The sequence below is a fragment of the Erinaceus europaeus genome, chromosome 1 (assembly GCF_950295315.1).
Source record: "Erinaceus europaeus chromosome 1, mEriEur2.1, whole genome shotgun sequence".
Classification (NCBI taxonomy): Eukaryota; Metazoa; Chordata; class Mammalia; order Eulipotyphla; family Erinaceidae; genus Erinaceus; species Erinaceus europaeus.
The window spans coordinates 66,912,600-66,923,618 of NC_080162.1; positions in this window are offsets into that span (position 1 = coordinate 66,912,600).

Consider the following 11,019-nt stretch of genomic DNA (forward strand, 5'->3'; position numbering starts at 1 on the left):
GAAAGACTAGGATATTTCAGTAACTGCTTAAACCAACTCAGTATTCCAGATACAACTTAACTATAAGACTTATCTTACACATACAGCATAATAATTTAAAAAAACATTGAAAATAACTTCTAGAAACTTTAGATTCTAAACATGTTTTAATAATCCAAATTAATAATTTAGGAACAGGCAAACAGCATAGTAGTTTACACAGCAAATTTTCATGCTTGAGGTACCAGAGGTTCCCAAGACTCAGTCCCATGTGTCACCATAAGCCAGTTGAGCAGTGGTCTGGTTAAAAAAAAAATAGATTTTGTTCTAAAATCCAATTGGAAGCTACTATTTTACACTTTCTAGAAGTTTAATGGTTATTTTTAGGATTTTATGTATTTACTTATTTATTTTTGATAGAAACAAATTGAGAGGGGAGGGGAATATAGGGAGTGGGCACATGCGAGAGATACCTACTGCACTGCTTCACCACTTGTGAAGCTTCTCCCTCTAGGTGGAGACCAGGAACTTGACCCCAGGTTCTTGTACATGATAATATGTGTGCTCACCATGGTGCAAAACCTGTTGGGAATACTGTCTTTGAAATGCTCTGTCAAAATTCTGAGCATAACACTAAATGTTTTAATTAGAAAATTGTGGGGGACTGGGTGCAGCCGGTTAAATGCACATGGCACGAAACACTAGGACCTGCGTAAGAATCCCAGTTCGAGCCCCCAGATTACCATCTGCAGTGGGGGTCACTTCACAAGCGGTGAAGCAGGTCTGCAGGTGTCTTTCTCTCTGTCTTCCCCTCTCTCGATTTCTCTCTGTCCTATTCGACAATGACGACAGCAATAACAACAATGATAAATAACAAGGGCAACAAAAGGGGGAAAAAATGGCCTCCCGGAGCAGTGGATTCATAGTAAAGACACCAAACCCCAGCAATAACCCTAGAGGCAAAAAAAAAAAAAAGTTGAACATCTGATCTGAAAGGTCCAGTGCCCATCTATAAAAATAGATAGTATCATGCTCTCCTGTACTCTCTTTGCCAAGTAAGGACACAAAATAGTCATGGTAAGCCAAGTACCAAATCAGCCAACATAATGATCTTGCAATCTCCTATCTGTGAGAAAATAAATTTAAGCTATGTGTTTAAGCTATGTGTGACATTTTGTTATGGAAGCCTCAGTTGACTAAGATAGCTTCCAACATTTGACAGTGAAGACAATTCTATCTTTTGATTCCCACTGGCTTAAATATTTGAGCCAATATAGAGATTGAAAATAAATGCCTTTTTTTTTTTTTTCAATTCTTTGTATTGGGGTGGATAATGGTTTACAGTACAGTTGTTAACATATGGTGACACATGGGTATAATTTCACCTCTCCTCATGATAGGTGTTTACAAAACCCTCTCACCCTCAACTAAAGTCCTTTTCCATCATTGTGTACAGGAACCCTAATGCCCTGACAACAGGGCTTATAGGGAAATGTAGGCATCCTAAATTATTTGTTATTTGGGTATTTAAAATATTATTATTCTATAATACTTCTTGAAGCAGACAATAGTTCAGGAGTGGCTCATTTTAGGAAAACACATGAGAAACTAGATGTCTAATGAGAGATGCTCATTCAAAATCATTTACTACTCTTTTCCTCTACTTACTGCTCCTGATTCATTGTGGCACATTAAAGAAGGATTTTATTCCTAAAATTTCAGACTGGCCTCAGTATCTCAAAAGTGCAACCAGTGCATCAAAACAAGTAGCTTTGGAGATAAATCTTCAATTAATGTAGCAGAAACTAAATGAGCCTTAGATAGTCTGTCTTCCTCTTGGTAACATGTACTGTTCAAAGTCAGAAAATATCAATGTGTTGTAATTTCAACAATTTCTGAATATTTGGAGGCCTAAAGGGACTTTTTGTTAAGTTTTAGGTAAAATAGTTGTTGTATGCCTCCCTTTTAAAAAGCTATTACCTTTTAGAGATATGTTAGAATTTGCTTCAAAACAATCCAATGGGAACAAGAAAGATGTGGGAAGAGGATAGAATAAGCTTGGCCATGAGTTTGCAGCTCCAAAAAACTGAATGGTAGTTAAATGGAAGGAAGAGCACTACACTATTCTCTCTACTTTAGAATCTATTTGAAAATTTCCATAACTAAAAAAATAAAAGAGTGGCTGTGTTCCTGGCTCAGAGTGCATCGCTTGCATAAATCAGATCCTGATTTCTATTCCTCATAGCACGTGCTCTGGTCTTCCTTTTTCAAGGAGAATAAAGGAGTGATTAAAAAAATTTTAAGGACTGAAGGGAAGTTGTCCTATTGTTAATGGCACACTAAGAAATAATTCATTCATGTCTTAAGACTCTCAGCCTGGCTTCTGCTATTCTTTGTTGGCCTTTACTAAACTTATGTTGTCTTTTTGAAAAGTTACACTTAAATATCACATTTTAAGTATGTTATTTCTTATTTCTAGTTATATATAATTACATATAATTATATGTAATTACATGTATGTTGTTCATGTATATAAATGATGTATTGGTTTGTCAGAAAGGTCATGATGTATTTTTCTATATATTTTTTTAAAATTTAATTTGTTTATAAAATAAAAAATAGAAAATATTGACAAAACCACAGACTAAGAGGAGTAAAATTCCACATATTTCCCACATTTTTAAATATTTTTCTGCAAAAATGAGTCATGATGTTCTCCAATGGCTCAATATTAGATATAATTTTCATAAAAGATAAAATGACTCATAAATAATAAAAAAGTGAACATATATATTAAAGATTTTATTTATCTTACTATCAATCATACAGGCAGACAGAAGTGACCAAAGACAGTTCCAGATCAACAGCATTAGGAGGAATATACAAATGGAAGCAGTACTGGTTTATCTACAAGAGAAGGGAAGGTCATTAATTTTCTGTGGGTAGGGCTGAATTTGCATGTCTATGGACAATTATTTTATATTGCTCTCAGATGTCTTACAACATATGGAATTATGAAATAACTCAAAGACAATGAGAGACGACAAATCAGATTGTCAATCAACTTTCAAATTTTGCCACCAGGACTTTGCACTTCAGTGGAAACATTTTTTAAAATTCGGATAGAGGGATGGAGATACATAGAGAGGAGAGATACTACAGTACCAATTCACTGCTTATGAAGCATCTCTTTTACATGGTGCTCTGATGTCTTGGCTATGGCCTTGAACCTGGGATACTATGCACATTGATAAAGCGTGTGCTCTATTGGGTGAGTCATGTCCCAGCCCATTAACAGTCCCCTTTTCACTGATATTCCCCCCCACACACATACACACATTCGTAGCTATCTACTAATGATCCATGGAACTCAGCTTGGAAAATGACTTTAGAAGTGCCTACCTTTTTGTAAATGTCTCAACTATAGGAACAAAGTAAATGGAAAATAGATTATTCATTTTATCAGTTGAACCTGAAATCTAGGTACTGCTCATTTTACACGTATCTAAATATTTGGGGTACTTAGGTATCCCCTGTGTCAGGTATTCTTTTTTTTTTTTTTTTTTTACCAGAGCACTGCTCAGTTCTAGCTTATGGTGGCGTGGGGGGATTGAACCTGGGACTTGAGAGCCTCAGGCATGAAAGTCTCTTTGCATAACCATTATGCTATACCCCCACCCATAGGGATTCTTTAATGTCATCAAATGTTGGTTTTTGTAGAGAAAGGTAATGACTAGAAGAATTATAAAAACATATTTCTGTTGATAAATACTGGTCAAAAAGAAATAATCTGCCAACATGACCATAATTTTAATCTTATCATTTTATATTTCCTGTGGTTTTTATTCCAAATCACTTTATTGGGGGGGGGGAGAGATAATGGTTTACAGTTCGGCTGTCAACACATGGGTATTTCCTGTGTTTTTTGAACTTCACTATCCTTTGAGAAATTGTTTCCTGCTAACTGAAATGATGCCATCTCCTTTCTGGAAAATATAGATGTCTATCAATACTGAAATCTCATTAACAGACATTTTCCTGTTACTGAGAATTGAAAGGGCAGAATAATTTGTATGATCTATATCCACATGACTTCTGGAAAATCCCATTAAGATGAAAGGAGTGAGAACTATGAAGTTGGCCTGGTTCCCAATGTTCTCTAACTGAAGTGAAGAGATAGATGGCTGTGCATACTAAGAGGAGGAAAAGGTAGATGTGGGTGTCCTGACAGCTTATGACAAAATACTAGTGGCTAATTTATCATTATTTAGTAGCTATAAAAAATCATTTATTTCTTGAGATAGAGACCAGAACAGCTCCACTAGTATATGTGCTTCTAGGTGTCAAACCTGTGGTGAATCCTTCCTTCTATCCACCATGCTTCTGCCTAAGCTACTATTGTTTTTAATAATGTCATAGGAACACAGAGGGAATTTTTTTTAGTGGATTATCAGTGTTTTGCAAAATTATGAGATTTCAGGGTTTAATTTCGAACCCAAAACTGTACCCCCCATATTTTTTCACCCCCAAACAAGTCCAAGACAATTTGATTACCTTTTGTTCCCCACCCCCCAAGCTTTAGTCCTTTCTGCTCTATGTAAATTAAACGACTGTTTTTAAGCCTCTCCTTATTTCATGGAGCATAACAGGGTTTACTTTTTGAACATACTCATACAAAGAAGGTTAAGATGATTTTCCCATTTGTTATTCTGCTGAAAATCTTCCTTATTTATTTATTTATTTTTTATTTTTGCCACCAGGATTATTGGTGGGGGTTGGTGTCAGCACTCCAAATCTACCACTCTGGAAAGCCATTTTTTTCCTTTTTATTTTCCTTTCTAATTTTTATTAGATAGGGCAGAGAGAAATTGAAAGAGGAGGGAGAGACAGACACCTACAGACCTGCTTCACTGTTTGTGGGTGATCTGGGGCTGGACCCAGGGGCTTGAACCTAGGTCCTTAAACATGCTCACATGTCTGCTTAACTAGTAATGTGGATGCTTAAGTAGGTAACATCTGTGCTTAACTAGTTCCTGCTTTTATTTTTCTGAAATGAACTTAGTGACAGACTTAGCTCACATGCTGCACCAAAGTGAAAAAATAACTGAGTTGTTGGTGTTTTGTTTTTTTACTATAATGAGACAACTGCAAGAAGGAATTTTCTGATCACCTAGAAACGTGGGAACTTACAACCACTGCTTATTATTGAGAAAATTGGGATAGTAAAATCTTGTTCAATAGATTGAAAGTCTTGTACTTAGGAACAAAAATCACATTAGTGCTTACCAAACCTCACCTATGAGAATCAGTACATATCTGGGGTGCCTGGAGTTCAGCGTCAGAAGCCTTTTAACTGTTATCTTCTTGTTCAGAGAACATTCCTCCCATCGGAATATAAAAAGCCAAGTCATCTGGATTAGTGGTTGATCAGGTACTTTTATCTGTCCTCAGTCTAAGAAATTAGGAGGCCCTTTAGTTTGGGGGGCATATAGCTTTAAAATACTTTACGAAAACATTGAGGATTATGTAACCATTTTTATTCCAGAGACATCAAGAAGCTACAATTGAGTACCATGAGTATCCTTATAGTTTCTATTCTTCTTTGATAATCTTGAAAAACCCTAGTTGATGAGCTATTGCTGGGAGCTGAAGGGGCACAGTAGTTTGTATGACACATACAAATACTTTTGATTCTTCAAGAAAAAACATTTTCAATAAAATTTTGAATGTCAAAATAACATTAAGCCAATAAAATAGCTCATTTGGGTAGTGTATATACCTTATCATGTCCATGATCCAGGCTTGAACATAGACCCCATAGTTTTGGGGGGTGGGAGCTATGGTGCTATGGTATGTTCCCTATTCCCACTTCTGCACCCCTCAAGTCTTTTAAAAATTTTATTCTATTTATTAGTTAATAGACATTTACAAGATTATAATATAGTAGGGGTATAACTCCTATCACCAAAGTTCTGTGCTCCAACCTACTTCCAATGGCAACCAACCGTAACTCTCCCCAAATCCCAACTTCCAGGTGTCCTTTGTTTTTTTTTTTTTAATTTTATTTATAAAATGGAAATACTGACAAGACCATAGGATAAGAGCGGTAAAATTCCATACAATTCCCACCACCAGAACTCCATATTCCATCCCATCTCTTGAAAGCTTCCCTACTCTTTATCCCTCTGGGAGTGTGGATCCAGGATCGTTATGGGGTGCAGAAGGTGGAAGGTCTGGCTTCTGTAGTTGCTTCCCCACTGAATATGGGTGTCAGCAGGTCCATCCATACTTCCAGCCTCTCTCTTTCCCTAGTGGGGCAAAGCTCTGGGGGAGGCGGGGCTCTAGGGTTCATTGGTGGCGTCGGCTGCTCAGGGAAGTCAGGTTGGCATCATGGTAGCATCTGGAACCTGGTGGCTGAAAAAGCACTAAGATATAAAGCAGAAGAAGTTGTTGACTAGTCATGAACCTAAAGGCAAGAATATTGCAGATGCAGATTTGGGGTCTCTGTTTTGAAAAAAGCAAGTAGGTCTATTTTAGGTATATTCCAAGAGGCTCATGATTTTACTAGTTTTTGCCTGAGTCTGACATCTAATATGCTTGTGGACCCAAGTTACTGTTTGGGGAGATGGTGTCATAGTTGGAAATAGGACTAGAAAGATGGATCAGGGAAGAGAGTAGCTCCTAAAGAGGGGAAAAGTATATAAATATTGTTAACTGTAAACCCCATCAATTTGATCTAGGGCCTATATTCAGCACAGGAGCCTATGTAACCTCTGCATCCCTGTAGGTCTGAGCTAGCATTATGTGTTTACAGCTAAGAACATTCTCGGATGCACTAATTTCAGGACTGTTGTTGAGGTGGTCTGGTGTCGGGCTGCACCGCGGAGAAGAGAGCGGACGTCCAGAGCAAAGGGGTACACAGATCTTTATTATAGGATGGGGGGGGGAGGTTTGGTTCAGACCACGTGGGGCCAGCCAGCAATGGCCGACCACGGGGGGAGAGCAGGGAGCGAGACCTCAGAGAGGGAGAGCCGAGAGCCCAGAGAGAGCGAGGGGAGGGGTGAGGGGGCTTTTTATTGGGCGACAACCAGGGGTGACGTGTAGGGCCAGGATTGGTTGAAAGGGGGCACTCTAGGATTTAGCGAGGCATAGGATAACCTGGGGGCGGAGCCAGGATTGGTTGAAAGGGGGCACTCTAGGATTTAGCGGGGCATAGAAAAACCTGGGGGCGGAGACTGCATCAGAATAAGTCCTCAGCAACATCTCCTCCTATCCCTTTATATCTAAATGGACACAGTAAAGAAAAATGGAGCATGCTTAAATGTTTTAGAGGAATGCCATGCTCAGGTGGGAAGATGTAGGACTTTCTGTGGAGGAGGGAAGGCTTAAATGGCTGCCAACCTTGTGAGATTTAAATGTCCTCCTGTGCTCAACCCCTCTTCAGAGAGAGAGACTTACCTGGAGAGACTCATCTCATAGGTTTAAGCGCAGCCTGCTCAACCATCTCTTCACAGTATCTCTACATCTTTTCTATCTTTCTATCTAGTAATTGCATAAGATGTACAAAGTCTATAAAAGACTATCATGGGGCAGAAACCTTTTGGACATAAGCCTAAATGACATAACAAAATAGGAAGGGACACGAAGGGGAGAAGTAAAAGTCAGTGGGGTGTGAAGGGAAGGATTGGTGTGTAAAGGAACATTCCCTGCTTGAGTGGGGAAAAGGGCAAGGGTACATAATGAGGGGGCGAACAGAGGGGCTATTTGGCATTGTATAGTCCTCAAGGCAACAGTCTGTAAAGTCTATGAATTACTCAGGATTAGTCTATGAAAAACCAGCAGCGTGAAGGGAAATAAGCTGCTTCAAAATTGTGTAAAATGTATATAGGGTATGTCAGAAAGTCCGATACAAGTCTCAGTCCGAAGTAGATGGCTAGGGGAGGAATTGGCAGGGGATGCAACGCTGCATGAGGGAGGTCAGCCGCTGGAATGTTGCTCTTTTGTAGATAGCTAGCTGGAACTGCCAACACGTAACAAGCAGGTCAGAAGCAGGAACGGTAACCAGGCATGAAGAAAGTTCTGTCCTTGGAATTCGTGTATCAGGTTCTTCAGATCACGTTGAGTGACATCTAGGGTTTTGGGGGGTGTGCCACGGTAGTCGTGCCATCTAGTGAGTGACGTCAGGGTGTGCAGGGGTTCAGATGGTTTTTCCGGGATTCCTGTGAAAGAAACACAAACAATCTGCTTCTCGTGGTTAATTTGAACTGGTAACAAGTTATAGGTTTGTTATAGTTGGTACCTCGATGATTATAATTGGTTTAGAATCTCTTTATGATTTATTAAAAGGTCATCTAATGTGACCTCCTGTAGCAGCCTCTACCGCAGGATCTTGAGACCAATTTTAGCTAAAATATGTATTTTAAACAGACTCAAATTGCTTAGAGAGTTAACGCATATTCGTGACAATGATTTTAACGTTTACAGTGCCAGATTGATGCCAGATCTGTTGTGGATTAATTTCCACAAGATAGTTTACAGGGCACCTTTGGGGGCCCTTCAAAGGTGTCCTGTATATAAAATTTATATAGTTTAGTTTTGGGAATGAATAGTCACGTTGAACATTTAGACTTTTACCAAAATAGTAAGTTACCTTAACAATTAATATTTACCTTGTCTGGTAAAAGTGTAGCTGTAGGGTTACACTTCTGACCGTTAAGTTAGTGTTACCAAACTTGAGACATACCCATAAACATTTAGTTATAACAAACTGGAGGAAAAAGAACTTTTGTTATAAAAACACATTATTTAAAAACAATTTTAAATCTGTCATTAGTCACACAGTTTAAGACTAAACACTTACATATATACCAATACTATATATAAAATTCAAAAGAGGGAGAAAGAAAAAAAATTTTTTGGAATGTTTCTGAACGTCTCCAGAAACTTTGGCTGCGTCCAGCATTTTTATATAAGGCCAATAACCTTTTAGAGTACTCCAAGCAGATGGGTCATGCAAAAAAAAAAAGAAAAAAAAATTTTGTCATTTAACACACTCATTCACAAAAACAACTGGCCAGTTATAACATAAGACATACAGGGAAAGGGTAGGAGAGAGGTCTCTGTGAGCCAGATTTGCAGGTTCTGCCATGTCGTATTACGGGTCCTGGGATGTATCCTGCATCTGGTCCTCTTGTAGTATTTCTTGTTCTTCAGGAATAACAGCGCCATCCTGCGGGTATTGTCGGACATGGCGGGCAGGAACCCAGACAGGTTTAGAGAAATTTTGAGGGAAAATGCATGCGAAACCCCTTCCCATGGTCAATAATGGGTCAGGCCCTTTCCAAACTTTATCGAGTGGGTCTCTCCATTTCACCTTAATAGATGGGAGGGTAGATGGTGTTTGCCAGTGAAGAATAATAGGGGGTAAGGCCGAGTTATTGTAAATATTAAAGAGATTTAATGTAGTTAAGGCTTTTGCTAGCTGGATATTGGGGGGATATGTTCCTCCTTTATCTTTATTTAGTTGAGCCTTCAGTGTTTGATGGGCCCTTTCGACAATGCCTTGTCCCTGTGGATTGTAGGGAATGCCTGTGGTATGAGTAATATTCCAGAGGAAACAAAAATCTTTAAATTGTTTGCTTGAAAACATAGGTACATTGTCTGTTTTCAAAAGTAATGGGACCCCCATAACGGCAAAACAAGAGAGCATATGGCTTACAAGCTTTTTAGCACTTTCTCCTGTCTGAGCTGTAGCCCACATAAATTTAGAAAAGGTATCAATTGAGACAAACACATATTTTTGTTTGCCAAAGTTTGGTATGTGGGTGACATCAATTTGCCAAATAGCATTAGCTTTTAAACCTCGGGGGTTAACCCCAAGGGTCTGGATAGCAGGTGTCTTTATGAGATTTGCACAAGAAGAGCATGTAGCAAGGATATGTTTTAACTGTGGTGCAGGAACATCAGGGAATCGAGCTTGAAGGCCTTTAAGATTAACATGGGTTAGAGAGTGAAAATTAGCAGGATCAGAGACAGAGACTGGGAAAGTTCCTGTGGAGGCAAGGCGGTCAACTGCGGCATTCCCTTCGGACAGGGAACCAGGAAGAGGGCTGTGGGAACGAAGGTGTTGAATATACAGTGGTTGGGTTCGAGAACAGAGCATAGAGGCGATTTGAATCAAGAGAGGGGAAAGTGGGTTGTCATCAATTTTCACATATGAACGAGCAAGCCATGGAAGTAAGTTAACAGTATACACACTGTCAGAAAAAAGGTTGAAGGATTCTGGTACAGCTTTTAGTGCAAGAAAAACAGCATAAAGTTCTTTGTACTGAGGGGAATTATCAGGAAGCTCAGTAAAGAGAGGTTTAGGAGATTGTTTGTCTGGGTAATATATAAGGGCAGCAGCTCCCCTTTTTCCGCCATCAGTAAAGATTGTAGGAGCAGAGGGAATGGGATCCCGAGAGAAAAGTTTAGGTGCTAGTAGAGGCAGAAGAGGTAAAGAAGCTATCAATTTAGTAGAAGGAAAATGGTTATCTATTTGTCCTGGAAACCCCACGAAGCTTATGGCAAAGCGGGAATGATGGCGTATAAGCCACTCTGTATCTGTGAGAGAAAAGGGCAGAATGATTAAATCCGGTTCTTTCCCTAAGACCTGCACAGACCTATTTCTCCCTTGGCGAACCATGAATGCTAACGCATCTATCTCAGTGAGGAGTCTTGGAGCTCCTCCTACTGGCGTGTGAAGCCATTCGAGAACCCCATGGTCTTGCCACAGTGCCCCTACTACTGTGGGGGTGGAGTTGAAGATTAGAAGGTTTACTGGAGAGGAGGGGGAGAATCGAACAAGGTGCATGTCCTGGAGGGCCTGGTTAACCCTTTCCAGTGCCAAGGAGGCCTCGGGAGTTAACTTACGTTTTGAAGAGGGCTGTTTGTTTCCTTTCAACAGGTCAAACAGTGGTTGGAGGCAGCTTGTGGGCAGATAGAGATACTGCCTAAGCCAATTTAAATTTCCTAGAAAACTTTTGTAAAGAAGCAAGAGTA